We start from the raw sequence: 16073 nt of genomic DNA, 5'->3' as shown, positions 1-16073 counted from the left end.
ATGCGCGATATTCTCTCCGGCTCTTCGCAGGATGGATTTTAGCGCTTTATAGGCGACCTTATTAAAAATAATGAGCCGGATCGTATCGCGCGACTCTTCCCGTCACTGTAATAAAATCCTTCACCTGTGTACCTACACGGATTTTTTCGCGCCTCTATTATTCCCGGCATATTTAACACGCCTCACTGCGGTTTACCCACCACCGTATGTATCACCAGCCATGGATCCTAAAATTAAAAAATCCTAACGCGCGTATGTGTCTGTGATTTCGTAATTTTATAGAAGATTCGTCATCGCCAGTTTCGAAATGACGCGCAGTATAAGAGGTTTCCATAACTTCTTTCCCTCGGGATTCTGCAGAGGGTTACAAAGATTTATATGGAAATCGAATCTCTCTACTGCTGTAACCGAGTGAGAATTGCTATCGTGCAAGAAGTTAAATAATGAAGAGTCTTCACCGCACCGTCTACCTGGCTTTTATAATCAGCGGCACGAATCTAGACCAGGGACAAAACACCCGGTGAATTATAAACGCCTTCGTGACGTTTCTGCCGAAGAAAAGATCCGAACCACACCCCGCAATGTGCGATACGTAGGTATTACGGTGGTGGACATTCATAAACTGTGCAAGAAACGTGCACGTACAGTCACCGCAGCCTCTATTTCACCGAGCATTTGCAGTTGCGGAATACGTGTATACAGTAGAAAAACTTGAGAAGGTTTCTATGGTGGGTGGAAAATGTAATTGAGATTGTAGAAGAAGCGGTTAAACGGGCTAGAAAGCTGCCGACGACGACACAAACATGTATAAGGCAAATGGTATGCTCGTGCAATTACCGTTCCTCGGTTAATCCGACATTTCTTCGTTTTATAAACGAGGCTGAATCATCGTTGTGTTACCGCGAACGGAAATGCCACTAATCATTAATTGCGCGGAAATACCAGACATCGCTGTGCGATGTACGGCAGTTTCCATCGCGAATCGAAGGAGGAGCAAAGTCCTTTTTAACGAATGTGAAAGGGAGAAATCGACTACGGTCAAACCTGTATACGTATTACGATTTTGGCAAACCTTGATGGACCGCGTTGCGTTTCAGGTTTTTAGGCACCTTTCAATCGCAATTCGAGTGACCATGGTTCGGATCAGACGAAACGAAATTCCCAGCTGGAGGGGGAAGCAAACTTCCGAGCTCAAACAACCTCCGGTACAATGAGTTTAGATAGGTCCGTCAAGAGTTCAAATATATTTCAAGTTTAAACACCGGAGTGTGTGCTCATTGCCAATAGATGAGCCGGTGAGCATCGAGCCCAAAATGTTCAAACAAGGCAAATCGCGGGTACGTTAACGCGCGGAGACAAACGCGGCCTATGGTTGGCACTTTCCCTCGTGCTTGTTGCCGTCGAATTACGCAAGATATGCAAGGAACGAAACAAACCGAGCGATATCAACGGCGGTAAACTTATCGCGCCGTTAGGATGCCGGAAGAACAGTAAGACCGACAAGATGAGGATGAACGCAAACGGTCCGAACGCACCTGACGCACGCGTGCTGCGGCAGGAACTTGGAGGGAAAAAGACAGGAGTGAATTAATGGTGAAGAAATGTTTAGCTAACAGATTCCAATTGCAACATACGAGCCAATCGTCGAACCTCTTGTTACATCCATGATCGCGGGATCGGAACTCTGGAGGCATCGCTGCTTTCATTAACGCACTCAGCGGGCCCTCGTGTTCAACGTCGTAATCCCCCTGTACCTACGTAATAAATTCATAACTGGTATGTACTGTGGGGTACACGGAGTGTCGCTCCGCGTCTCGTACACGTATTACCGCAAGCCGTCATCCATGGGGACCCGCTGTTACCGCCGGCTAGGTTTCTGGGGTGCCATTAGCCGTTGCTGTCGGGTTACCAGTCATCGGGGGACTCTTCACCCGGACTGCACGTCGCTGGTTTGACCGTACAAATAGAAACTCGACACAGCGTGATCGTCAATTACCGATAATTGGTCGATTGAAATGAGCTGCGGTGCTGGATTCTTCGTTGTTAGCATCACCGATCCGTACATACTTCGTTGGTTTATAAAACTTGGGTCCTTAAGAAGATGCGTTATAGAATGTCACCGAACTATTGCCAACGTTATGATGAAGACAAACATTAAACGACGCTGAATTTTTAGTTATTCGTCGTTAGGTTGAGGCTAAAATTCTTCATCGCCTCCATAATCGTGAGTGTTAATTTTACCGACTGGCAGGATAATTGGCTGTTGTAATATCCCATACAACGGAAAACTGAACGTCGTCAAAATGACGTTTCGAAGATGCTTGATAGTATCTCAAAATCCAAAAACTTTTATCGTACCTTTCCAACGCCAAAGAACGGGTCATGAGGCATCACTTAGATGCCCAAGGGGTTAACCGCTAAAGCAGTCACTGAAATCACGTTGTAATCATGAAAACGTCTGCAATCTATCAGTAATTTTTTTTATTGTAATCATTCGCAATCATATCGTCGTCATTGTGATTACAGTAATCATAAAATCTGCAGAACCCTAATAATATGAAATGACTTCTACTTGATTTATTTTTAATATGAAAAATTATAAAAACAATAATAATAACCTACACCAAAAACGTGTATAGTATTAAAAGCATATAAAGACTGAATTCAGAATAGAGAGTGCGACTAATTTTCTTATTTCGCTTTCCATTGCCAGTTGGACGAAAAGAGTATGCACTATATTTTGGTGTGCACTATTCAACCTATAATCGCACTGATGATTACATACGATTGCCTTTTTTTCATTAACACGGTAGTCATGAAATTTTTCTGTAGTTATATGTAATCAAATTTTGGGAAATCTTCTGCGATCATAAGAAACATTATATAGTTTTCGTAGTCTGCAATCAGTATGTCACTTTCTTCCGAATTGTCAACTACTTGCAGACATCTAGAGATGAATTTTAGTTTTGAGCTGTTTGGTATACTTTTGACGTCGATATTGACATAGATTGCACAGCGCAACGGTTCCTTATTGGTTAGAACCTTACCAGCAACATCCGGAAGTGTCCACTTTTAGAAAATGTTACAATCAGATCAAACTCCAGTTTCATTACACGTATCTCGAATTCTCGTTACACACTTCCAAGCCAAACTCGATCTTCGTAAGTACTTCGTATTCCAGGGCATGTCGTTATTTAGAATCAAACAGCGATAATAACTGTGTAACCGAAAGTCGCTGCTTATCGTCGAATTGAAATAGTCTCGTATCCATCCACGGCAGAATCCCAATGGAACAGGGTCCGAGGCCTGGAACGAGCGGCATCGTCATCGGCCGAGGAAGAGTTAATGAATTTGTCGGTGTCGCCTGACGGAGACGCGCTTGTAACTTAACCGCGGTTTGGTTCTAGAGTTTCCCATCGCCTTCTTGCACCTTCGCCGCACCACCGCCTTGGTTTTCAAGGGTTCCGTTTGAGCTCCTCCTTTTTCCTCTCCGCCGTTCTTTCTTTCTCTTTGTACAATCCTTGAGCCTCCTCACGTCCCGTGTGGGTGCGAAATGGACGGACGGACAGCCGAGAGGGCGGACATGTGTACAATACTTACACCTACACCGAACATACACACGTCTTACATGTTCGTTCAAATTTACACATGCTCATACACATTGTATTGAGCGTAGTGCCATCTCGACGTCAGGCACGAGCACGCGTTGTAACCTGAGGTTATCTCGCGAACATGCGTTAGTCCTCGTGCCACCACGCAGCGTGTTTCCATCTTGTATTCTTGTCCGACAAGATCTTTATTTCGAGGTGCGAAATATTTATTTACCTCCAAACTACGTGGCTTTGCGTTATAGCTCGTGACGCTTGTGCATTATCATGCCGCATGTGAGTATAATACACACGTTCGTTCCTCACGTCCAACGAATTATCGGACTTTGTGCAACTTGATTCCGCTCTATGAAGAAAAAAAAAAAACAAGCCCGACCGTGATTCGTAATTGCGATTGAAACGTTTACAGATATGCCGGACAAATTTATTCGGGAATAATCAACGGTAAAGGAGGACTCAGGTTCACAGCACCATCGTATCTAAACGTATCTGGTAGCCGTCCTTTTAAAAAGAAAGGAATCTTACGCATTTTTACGTGGGAGTTAACCGTGGCTAATAGAAAGAGAAATATTTCTGGGAGATATAGAATAAATGTGCTAGGATGTGGTGAGGTGAGCCAGCTAGCTAGCGATACGTTATTAAATTCAAATTTCAAATGGGGTTTAATCCGGTTTGAAGAAAATAAAAAAAAAAAAAAATCAGAAAACAAGTATGAAGAGAAAACGAAAGAAAAAAAAAGCAACTGACAAAAAGCAACAACAGCCCAATCCTTTTCCCACGCTATAAATCCCATTGCGCACGCGATAGGAATTATGGCTTGCTGCGGTCCTGAGACGCCTGCAGGACAAAAAGATGGTCATTCCCGCTGGTACTGAAACAGCTGCCTCTGTAAAGTTCGAGTCGAAAAAAAAACTTCGCATTGATGAATGGCTAATCGGACTTTCGGCCAGGCGTTTTGAGAAGATTGTCTTTCAGAACACGGCAACATCTATAGATAACGATCATCATCTTCCTAATCACATGTCGAAAGATCGCCGCGTTCGCAAATTACAGTTTCCATAATTTTGCATGCGAAAAAATAAGTAAAAGAAAAAAAGAAGACTAAACTTATTCGTTTCTCCGAGATGGGAACTAAAAATTTGCAGGTAGTAACTGGATTTTTTCCTTTCATCGTCGAAGCTTACCGAAATGTGTGCATATTTTTCACATCGAACTGATTCGAGTTTTGGTCGTCACGTTGACGCGATCACAGACTGTAAATGAGCATTGCAGCCTTCGTTTCATTTATCGTGAAATATTTCTTCGGCAGCATCACTCGCGGCTACCGAACTGTCGTTTAATTTGATTTACGCCGCTCTCGGTGCAATTAATTACTAGAAGCAACAGGTATCTCTCTCTCTCTCTCACTCTCTCTGTCTCTCTCTCTCTCTCTCTCTGTCTTTCTCTCTCTCGTTAAGGTTCGCGTCGAGCTCCGGCCCTCGGGCTTCGGCCTTCTTATACCGCTGCACATGTGCAGAGATGAAGGCGATGCTGCCTCGCTCGCCCTCGTCTTTATTCTCTCCGCTGTCCAATTTCGCGAGCCCGAATCGCGACCGTCGAAAATCTCGTTAAATAGCCTCTCGTTAAGCGCAGGCGAATCGATGACGTAACTGCAGAAATCGGCGATGCGCGTCTCCTAGGACGTGTCACGTTGGAGTGACGTTTAAGTGGGTGTGGTCACGTTTAAGAAGAAGAACTTCAGACATGCCCGTCAAAGACTTATTTTACTCCGAGTGAAAGTAATACGCCTGCAGTCCGTCGGCTAAGACCCGCCTTCGACGCTTTGCTCGGCCTATAGGCAATAACGAGCTGCCTCTGCGCACTTTCGAACAAATATGAGTACGTATTTATTCCTTGCACTCGGCTTGTCCCCCGCTTTTAAACGCGCCGCTACGCGGATCGCTTCGTTTTCGATTCACCTCGGCTACTCGATCGCTGCACGGTGGGAAAAGCATTTTAAGCATTCATTCCACTTTCGCAATCTGCAGGTGCGATAAATAATTATTATTCAATCATCGCGATATTCGCACGGAGCGACTGAGTTTGCGGAATAAGAAACGTTCGCGAAGCAAGAAACGAGCCTCTTCAGTACCATTTTTCAACCACTTGGACAGACAATTACGGTTCGATCTCTTTCACGCAAACCTGCTGCTCGGTTGAATGAAATATTACAGGTACGATAACTCTAACGCTAATTCTACGTGCTCGAGAAGGTTTGAGTTCAGAAGCTGAAACGCCGATCCTCTACAAGAGCGTACAATTTTTCAATGTTTACCAATAAAACGTGCTAAAGAGTTTGGGACAAATTCAATACTCCGTTTGTGTAATGAAACGACACATTTTGCTATTTCTATTGACACTTTCATAGTAATTTCTGAGTTTGCCGTTCATCTTTTCTGAGACTAAACAGTTGAAACCGAAAATTCTCTTCTACGCGTCGTGAAATTTTTAAAATCGTTGACGATCGAATAGCGACGATAAACAGCCAACCACTCCATCAAACAGAAACGAAGTCAAGGTTTAACGGCTCCGTTTGTATAATTAACCATTATTTTTCCGCCGCGGTACGTATAATTGCACGAGTTTATACTCGGTGGTTAATTTTACTCTCGGAAACGAAGATCAAGACGACTTTATACCGCGTTACTCGTATACACTACACACACATCTAAGTCGTGACTTCGGTACCTACCACTAATCGGTTACGATTAGTCGACGATGGTAACCAGTCTCTATTAAACCGACGTTCCGAGTCAATCGGCGTTGCGCATGCACGCGCAAACGGATAGCACGACTGTTGTACTAACGGAAAATTAACGAGAAGATCTCGCCTACGCCCGTTTCATCGTATAATCCAACTCGATCAGATAGAGAAACAATTAACCAATTAGGTGCAACGTAATTGAACGGCGCCCGCTGAAGCTTGACTGCAGCTACTTAGTATCCATATCGATCTGAATTGGAACGACCCATTTGCATTTTATTTCAACTGGCTGTACGGCGCTCCGAATTTAACATCGAGGTAGTTTTTCTTCCTGCCGATTAGCTCGCCGGCTAATGAACAACCATTGACTTTTTTCTCTTTCTCAGTATTGGCTGCAGCGATTTTCGTTAAATCTCGAAGGATTCGGTATCGGTAAAAACAAAATGGCGTCCGACTAAGACATCAGCTGATCGTACTTTCACACGAATAACGCGAGTATAAAATCACGAAATACTTCGTGCAGCCTGTCAGCGCCTCATTTCTTTGCGACAAATCGTTACAGAGTAAATTTCATGACAAAAAACAACTTTTATAATTAAATACGAAGTCACATTTGAGGTTTCCGCCACCAGATGCCGCTATTCGATACATTCGAGTCCTGCAGTACTGATCGGGAGTTAATATTCGTTCTTCGGTCAAGATAAATTGATTTTCTCATTCCAACATATAATTTTTGGGTCTTCCTTTTTTCAATTATCGTATCTTCGGCGCTGGCGTAATTCACTCCCTGCACATAATGGTCTTGAACGGGGATATAATGCAAGGCTCAGATACGCACGCGCGGCTCGGCGCGAGGAGGCGATTTCGCGTAGGTGGTTGAGGTGCGCGAAGGTGGTGACGTGTGATACGAAGAGGGAGGAGAATGGCGGCAGGGGGGAGGGGGGAGGCGGAGGGGAGGGCGCCATGAGACTGACCCCGCGGCGCGTCTTGTTAAACGCGTCTGTCGAGTGGCCCGCGCCATTCCGCACAATAAACAGAAGGTGCAATGGTGTAATTTACATTCCCAAGTGTGTATACATAAAGTTGCACAATATTATAACCACAGACTGCAGTGGCCGACGTTGCGCAAACATATGGGGAAAACAAGTTCATACAAGCACGTGCATATGTATATACATATATATAATATATATGATATAATTATAGAAAGGTTTCTAATTAAAAACCGGGAGTTCATACGGTGATTATAATTCAGAATTCATTTTTGGTCCATCTCCTCGATGATTGCGGATTGCGGATCGTGCATCCGCGGTAATAATATTGTAGGGTATAAAAGATCGCGGCGCGTTATGCGACCGAACCAATACACGCGTGTAATTAGCTTCGTTCGTTTGTAGCAATTACGGGACGATTTACACAGACGCATGTATGTATACGGTAGTTTAAAATCTCGCTTCTTGAAATCGCGGCATTACCCTTAATTACAAACGGAGTTTAAAACCGCCCGAGCAGATCTCCGTTTCACATTTGGGTCGATCCGTGAAATGCGGCGCAGCGTCATATGAATGCGGGAATTCTTTTGATGAGTGAAAATCGGTCCTCCTTTTATGCGCAAGTTTCGTGATCAGATGTACTTGAAAAGCAAACCGCGGTTCTCTCGAGTTAAATATATAATAGATACCCACTCGGGTTCGGTTAAATTCTCTCTCTTTAAATAAAAAATGTAATATAATTTTCAACAAAAATATCTTGATCACCGGCAGCCAGTCCGCGGCTTCGAAAGTGACTCGAGATGATAAGGATACCTGCGGCGTGACGTATTAATTTATTATATACTTTATTTATACAGCTTAAAGGGGCTTATACCCATAATCTGTGGACCCTTACAGTTCGGTACAGCTTAATCTGTGGATCTTTGAGCCGCCCTTGATGCGCGCGTAACGTCCTCAACCGCACGCTTTTACCAGATACCATACCCGTACAATATAACAGATCAGTTCCAGAGGCGAGATTTTATCCTCTATAACGAGTCTTGTACGAGTTGTAAATGCCGGACGGATCGACTCGGTTACACAGCGACGATAATCGTAATAATGAAACGTTTATACATATAACATAAGGAACGGCACGAAACGCAGATGAAAATCGTTAAACGAAATTTTAACCGGTACTTGTATATTATACAAACGTACCTTTCGGTCGTTGAACGATAAAAAATGATTCTACATCCCTTTATTATGCTTATGCGTCGTAAATATTGGATTGATCGAGACGATCAGATTATGCGACCCGTCGACGAAACGGCGCGCGGTGCGATACAATTTTCCAATTTTTCACGCTACGTACGATGCGCACGATCGCGTTGTAACCGACCAACCAACCTACCGTCGAAACGACGATCCTCACCGGGCAAGGCTTTCCGATCAAAGCCTGCGAGCAATGAATCACGGAGGCTGCTGTTCTCCGTTCTGCTCGGCGCCCATGTACGTATGCCCCAAGGATCCGGCGGAGGATCCGATCGATAAATCATCATTTCCCCCGGGGTATCGTGGGCATTGTAAATGAGATTCGGTCATAGATCTTCGCGCTGGTCAAGAGCCTAGGATATCCCTCCTCCTCTCCCCCCCTTGACGTATCTCTCGGTCAGCTCCTACGGAACCTCCCGTGGCGTTTGTGTAGATTTAGCTTCAAACATGTGTAACTATGTTACGTTAGGGCTAAAAGCCCCCAGCTGTCGTATCTTTACCGCACGATTTGCCTCCTCCGATCGTTACTATTCAAGCATCTTCGTTTAGTGCCGCTCCGGCACCTGCCGGTTTCACACACTTTGACCGAATCGAGGCTCTTTTTATTTCTTAAAACGGTCCACGTCAAGAGGAAAACATCTAATTTACCAAATTTCGTCGGACGAGAATTGTGTTTACCGTTTTAAGTCCACAAGAAATTACCTTTCCAGAATTGTTTGTCAAGTCGTTGGACGTTATGATCAGGCTATCTAGTTCTGCTTGTTCGAGTCTATCACAACTTACCGATCGTTGTCGATTCGATTCGATTCGAGTTCCGATTGCCACGAAAAGCAGGTTATTCAAAGCAGGTATGCCAAACTTTTTAGATCTACCGTCGGAAGTTTCACGATCGCATCCCCGATCGGTAGCGATCTACGAATCCTAGAAGATAATCTGGCGCGGCTCGTTTCAATGAATCGAGAGGTTGAATGAAATGAAAAAGGGCATAAATCTCGGCAGCGTGTACAAGCGAGTATCAAGCGAATGGGCTTGGCTTTCTCCTGGAATAAAGAGAAGGAGCATACGTAATATGAAAGATCGTTGACGAGGCGGAATCGGATCCTTTAGATCGGAAGATCTCGAGTCGTGAGGCAGTGACGTGGAGCACGTGACATTTAATAAATATTGCATATCCCGGAGGACACACGTGGACTCGCGTACACGCTTACTTATATCGGCTAGTTTCATTGATGAATGAAAGATAGCGGGCTCGACGGGACGCGCTATCGTACAAATTAGCAGTAAGATAAACCCCGACGGAGACAGATTGCCCGACACAGTATGTAAGATACAATTATCTTTTACACACACTCGGCTAGTGTACACCAAGTTTAAAACTGGTATCTGGTTAATACTGGTAGAGTTGCCACCTGTAGAGGCACGAGAGGCGTTAGCCTCGCCGATTCAGGGGAATACACGACGAGACACGCCGCAGCGGAATATTCATCATCGCTCACGCGGATCCGCGAGGCCCGAGGATCCCGTCCTCGCGATTTGCTAGACTCGAGGCTTAATTGAAACACGCAATTTGATAGTAAGATATTTATGACCACCGATGTTTATGTCGTTGGAAAAAAGATGGATACATTGAGAGACGAAGAAAAGGAAGAATCAAAGGTTTGTCGAAGCTGTCCGTGGTAGTTTTATTTTATTTATTTATTTATTTTTTCTTTCTTTTTTTCATACTTATTTTTAGAATTTTCAAGTAATCGAATATGAGGAAGAGAGGAGTGATTCGCGTTTGTTTTTTTTTTTTTACACACGTGTGGCAAATAATTACTTGTTGCGGTTCCAAATTTAAGTATATGTAATTTAATGCTAGTGCTGTATATCAATGTTGCTACATTGGCTATTAAAGCTCAATTTTGGCCAGCGGATGCTCGCGGTAATAATTTCAAATCGCATGAGGCGTGATTGAGAGATAAAATATGGGATAAAAAGAGCGAGAAGAAGAGACGGAATAGAAATGTGAAAGACGCAAAGCGATAAATTGCGTGCGTTATACTACTCGGCGATCGTATAATAATATTAAGATTCGAGCTACGTATGGAGGGTTTTTAATTAATGTTGAAATTAAGGAAGACAAATTTTATTTCGCTTCTTACTTTTTGTTCTTTTATCATTCTTCTTCTTCCTTCCCACATGAAATTTGAATAACCAATCAAGCCCGGGGATATCAGGCGCGTGCATGCTGCTCGTGTATCTTACGCGTATAAGCGCTGGTAAAATTCAAAAGTGCGTATCTACGTACCGACATCGACGCGTGTGCGTACAAAACGCATCGTACGTAAGCCGGCCGAATTCCGCGTGTGGGTCGTTCCAGTTACGCGAGACGACGAAAGTGCGAGCAAATCGACGACGAAGAAATGGACCGAAAGTTGTGTCTGAGAGAGGGAGATGGAAAAAAATGAACGGACCGAAAAACGATAACTCGCTTCTTCTCCGCACAGGCTGCGCGTATATGTACAAAAAGGAAAGGGGAAAAACACGAGAATTCTTGAATAACGAAATTGATAAGGACCCAGACGTTATCCTCAGTTCTGGTTGAATTAAGGACTGCAACGTGTATTATTACATACCGCGAGTATAATTCCTGGAGGCTGCTCAACCCGGAGGTCCTTGAATCTTTTATCGACGGTTCCTCTCTCCAATGCACACCATTACGCCCAGCTCGATAGTTGAGTGGAAAATTATCGCATTTCGGTGCTTTTATTTAAACGAATTCAATCTATTGGATAACTTGCGCCGAATCGAAGTGCCCCAAAGATTGCGCGATGCGAATTTCGTTCGCTGTTGATATCAACGGTGTGACTGCGAAAGACAAGTTTCTCGGATGCAGGTTTTCATCGTTAAGGTTGAACGACGAATGTACAGATCGATTAAAAATTAAATAAAAACCTGCTCCATTGGTTTTCAGAAGCTGTTCAATCTCGTGTCTCCAGACGTCGAATTTACATATCGAGAACACAATGGGTTTCGGTTGCCAGACGTTTCTTATGTATATACATATACATATGGTTGACCAAAGTAAGCGTATTCATCTCCAAGTAAGATAATCAGCCTGACTGGTCTTGATGTTCGTGGTAATGGATAGCTTAATCACGTTAATTAATTTAGACAATTAGAAGCGATGGCCCACGCAAGCTCTGCAGCTCGGAAATAATCGAACCGCAGCTTTAACCGGCTGGCCCGGCGACCGCGGGTCTCGCCTGCAAAGCAGTCATTCACCGTATACACATTAGGTATAATTTATTAATTTATTCTTTGTGAATTGGTGAATCATCAATGTGATCCTGTGGTTCGGTACACACAGTGCCTGTAATACACACATCCTGAGGTTCGGCTGGGTATGACAAGCGACTCGCCTCTCTCTCTCTCTCTCTCTCTCTTTCTCTCTTTCTCTATCTTTGATAGCTGATTTCTTAAACATGCAGATATACATCAGCGCGACCATGTAATATGCGAATTTAAATCGTTGAGGATTTTCAAGTGGTCGTTACAGAATCGATTGCTTCTTTTTGGCTCGGGCTGCGGTATGATGCGGAGAGAAAAGGAAAAGCTTGGGGAAAAAACGAGTCTTTGCCGGTGGTGAATTTTCGCGAATTGCCACTGCGACGCGGCCTCATCGAGTGATTCATGCTCGTGTCTCTGATTGATCGTGAAAAAAAAATTCAAACACCAAACGGATTTCATTCCGTAAATTCGGCGGGATAAAAAAAAAGTGGGATTTTTAAAGATGCGAAAATGTGTGGAATAGATTTTCGAAATGTACAAAAAATAAGTTTTCTATACTAGTACCTTTCTACAATTGTTTGCGGCTTTTTAACATACTGCGCTTTTCTCAATATTGTTAAATTTTATGAATCAGATTTTCGACTCGTTGAAAACTCGACATTTCGATCCTTCTATCGTGTAGTCATTATACTTTTTGACCCCCGTCCCAAAAATAGGCTCACCCTTGACAATTGCGAAATTATTTCGGTACCAGATTTTACGGCACGAGATTATCATTCAACACGTACGGTTAAATTGATCGTACATTTGCTTATAGTAATCAGTGTATAAAGAGGCTCCCGCGGAAGGATAAATACACTTAATAGGCAACTCGTGGCGAAACAAGATTAGCAAGAACGGATCAAGGATGTACTTTATACGAAGAACCGCACGCGAACGAACGCCTGCAATCGCCGTTTTCCCTGCACCGCAATATCCTGCAGGATGAATAACACCGACGTTTTAAACGAGGGGTAAAAATATCAAGCACGTATACCACATACCTGCATTATGGCACTTAGCGATGCTGCATCGTTAATTTCGCTAATTAAGTTAGCACCGAACGCCTCTGCCTTCCTTTGTCCTTCTTAATATCGCATTTTTACCTCCGACTCTGCAGCTCGTTCGCGTCTCTTATTCAGATGATATATTGCACCAGCTCAGATTTCGACGAGAGTTTTATTAGCAAGCTTGAATTTATACATGTATACCAGTTTGTTATATCTGGTTTCACTATCGCAGCTAGTTCTATGGGAATCCAGTAGGTTATAATTCACGGTAAAATAAGTACATGAAAGTTGCACGAAATAAATTAATTTTTTTTCATCTCGTATCCTCTTTCTTCCTTTCGATTTGTTTTTTGATTTCTGCGTCGCCACGGCCCACTTAATCCTCTTAATCATGAAAAATCACCGGCAACTTATCCCGCGCAGGATCTGTTTCATCGCGTAGCCAAGGATTTAATACACTGGGGCTTAATATCGAGATGACAAATTCGCGTATTTAGTGATATTTATGCACAAGGATCACGTCCGACTCCACTCACAACATCCAGATAATCCTGGGTTAAATCGCTACCATACATTTCATCTCGCTATACAACCGGCATCGAATCAATATCTGCGCATCGATGCGTATAATAATAATAACAACAACAACAACAACAACAAAAGTGCGCGCAAAAATCGGCCGCGCAAGAAATACCAGTTAACAAACTAGTTAAATTATCGATATATTTGTTCCTTACGTTCCGTACGGAACTACTCCTAGCTCACACTGTAAAAACACACCGAACAAACTATAAATCTGAAATAAATTTGGAACAGCGAGTCTGCGCGATATTCGAGGGTCCAATTTGTTGAAAATCACATTTCGGAGTCGCGCTACGGGTCGGAGTGAAGATATGAAATTATCTCAGATTTCCGTGGACATTGTGGGAGCGCGGCTTGTTAACGCGAGAGTCAAAAGATAAGCGTGGGTGCTGTTACAGTGGCGGCAAAACGTTGGAATACCTATCCGTGATTCGGCTTGTTATTTTCTTTGTTTTACCGGTGATTTTTTTCCCTAGCTGATGCGTTGAATATATATATATTTTTTTTTTTTTTTTTACTTTACAGCCGTTTCTCTTTCTTCGCTTCTTTACCCCCCCGAAACGATTTTTTTTTCTCTCTTCATACACTTGTATTCAAATGTTGAAAACGTTCGGACACGGTGAGATTCTTGAGCGTTAAGCGTAAGTTACGCGCGTATTATGTGGCTGCTGAAGAGGCGACGGCATAAACGGTAACACGAGAACCGGGGAGATTCGGTCGAGTCAGCGTCGCCGTCAGGACCTCGTGCTCAGAGAATAAGAAGGAAAAAGATTACACATATACACTTAGTTGATTCCAACCTCGATAAAGAATCACACCGAGGACAGAGCCGGGCTCCCGATTATCCCAAGACTCCGTCTCGAGCTACTCGAATTTTGCTGATATTATTCACGGCTCGAGATTTTCCGTTTCTGTTCTTTCTTCACTGTTTTCCTTTCGTCCTTTCGGCTATGATGGTCAGCGGGAAAGCCGATATTTTTTGACGCTCTCGAACTCGACTGTCGAATCTCAGCTAGGTGCACGAATGTTATGTTAATATACCGAGGTAGTGTTCACAGGTATTTACGGTAGGTATCATCGACGAAATGCGATACGTTCTCCGATCTCTGTGTGTACGGCGTATAAAGCGATTTCCTAGCTATCGCGTTACCGGCACAAACCCAACGAATACGTATGCGGCACTCCCTCGACCGTGAAAGTATACATTACTGTTTCACTGTGGATAAATTGAACCGTTCCAGCCAGCTCGCTACATCCGGAGTTTCGACGAAATGTACACGGAAATTATTTTTACCCTTTTTGTCCACTGTTGTTTTCGTCCGTTTTCGATCGTTCGCTTTGTCGTGGAAATCGATTTTTCATTCATCCGAAATCACTCGAATTAATTTAATCGGAAGATGAGACCGGCAGAAAAGATGAAAAAAAAAAAAAAAAAAAATACCGGAAAGCATTTCGATCGAATAAAATAAGTAATCACTTAAAATCGTGAACAGACGTGGTGTAAATTTTGAAGGGGGATAAAAAAAACGGTCCGAGTTAACAAAAACTTGAAAAGCACTTCGAAAAAATCCCCGTCACCGGTTCCGAGCAACCCTCTCAACGCTCGAATTATTCCACCTTAGGAGCGTGACGAAAGCTCGTTGCGATGGGAAAAGTCTAGAGGTACTTGTAACGGATGCCGCATCGAAGAAGCTTAGCCGATCCATATTTGGAAGCGTGGAGATCGAGCTGCCGCGGTGTGGCATTGTAACGAAACTGGTTTAAGCGGTGTAAATAGTTACGTTTCGTAGGTTAGTTAACGATTCAATAGACCGGGAGGCTCTCTTCTTTCCCTCCATCCTTTCCTTTCTGCTCTCCGAGTCCCTGCACTTCGGCCCGGTCGCTGCAGCTCTTTTCAGGTCGAAGATAAATTACGAGGGGTGAGAGCGCCCTGTGGCGATCCCTTCGAATTCTTCGGTATAAGGTACCGGAGAACCTTACACCGGCACCCTAACCTTCCTCAACCTAACCCACATCCGTATTTTCGGATTCTTTCAAGCGTTACGCCGCTCCTGCACATCCACCCCACACCAAGGCAGAAACTACCCTACAGCGTCCGTGACTGGTCCGTTTTTACGGCGTACCTGTCGCCCCGAAAAACCGGTGGCTAAACCGATTTATTCCACCAGATCTGTTTCACCACTGTGCTTTTACTCAAACTTTTGTTCGACTGAAAGTGCGAAGGAGCGTTTCGACTCATTCCTTATTTCGGGTACAATGCGCGACCTTAAAGTGTTGTGATGAACGCAATTGCGACGTTGAGGAACTGCGGGTGGAGTTGACGGGATAACGTCAATAGTACTTTACAAGGCAAGGTTGAATTCGGGTTTTAAGTCTGTTGTGTGTATATAACCTCGTGAAGTTTTCAAGCCATGGTTAAAACCCCACGACTAGAATATTAATCGTTGCTTGTATAACTGCGTTCTTTCGAACGATGTTACCTTTTGACTCTTGAGTGGAATACTACGTTGAAAATTATAGTCGAAAATGCACAGAACCGAGTTTGAGCTTTGGTGAAGACGTTTAATGGGGT

General features: G+C 43.7%; 1 protein-coding gene across 6 annotated transcripts in view; it reads right to left on the bottom strand.

Moving 5' to 3' along the window:
- The window catches only part of LOC107219719 (protein Wnt-2), a 70503-nt gene that overhangs the window by 11714 nt on the left and 42716 nt on the right, over positions 1 to 16073 (bottom strand). The window lies entirely within an intron of this gene.

This window comes from Neodiprion lecontei, chromosome 1 (genome assembly GCF_021901455.1).
Source record: "Neodiprion lecontei isolate iyNeoLeco1 chromosome 1, iyNeoLeco1.1, whole genome shotgun sequence".
NCBI classification, from domain to species: Eukaryota; Metazoa; Arthropoda; class Insecta; order Hymenoptera; family Diprionidae; genus Neodiprion; species Neodiprion lecontei.
This window is presented reverse-complemented; position numbering and strand designations above follow the sequence as displayed.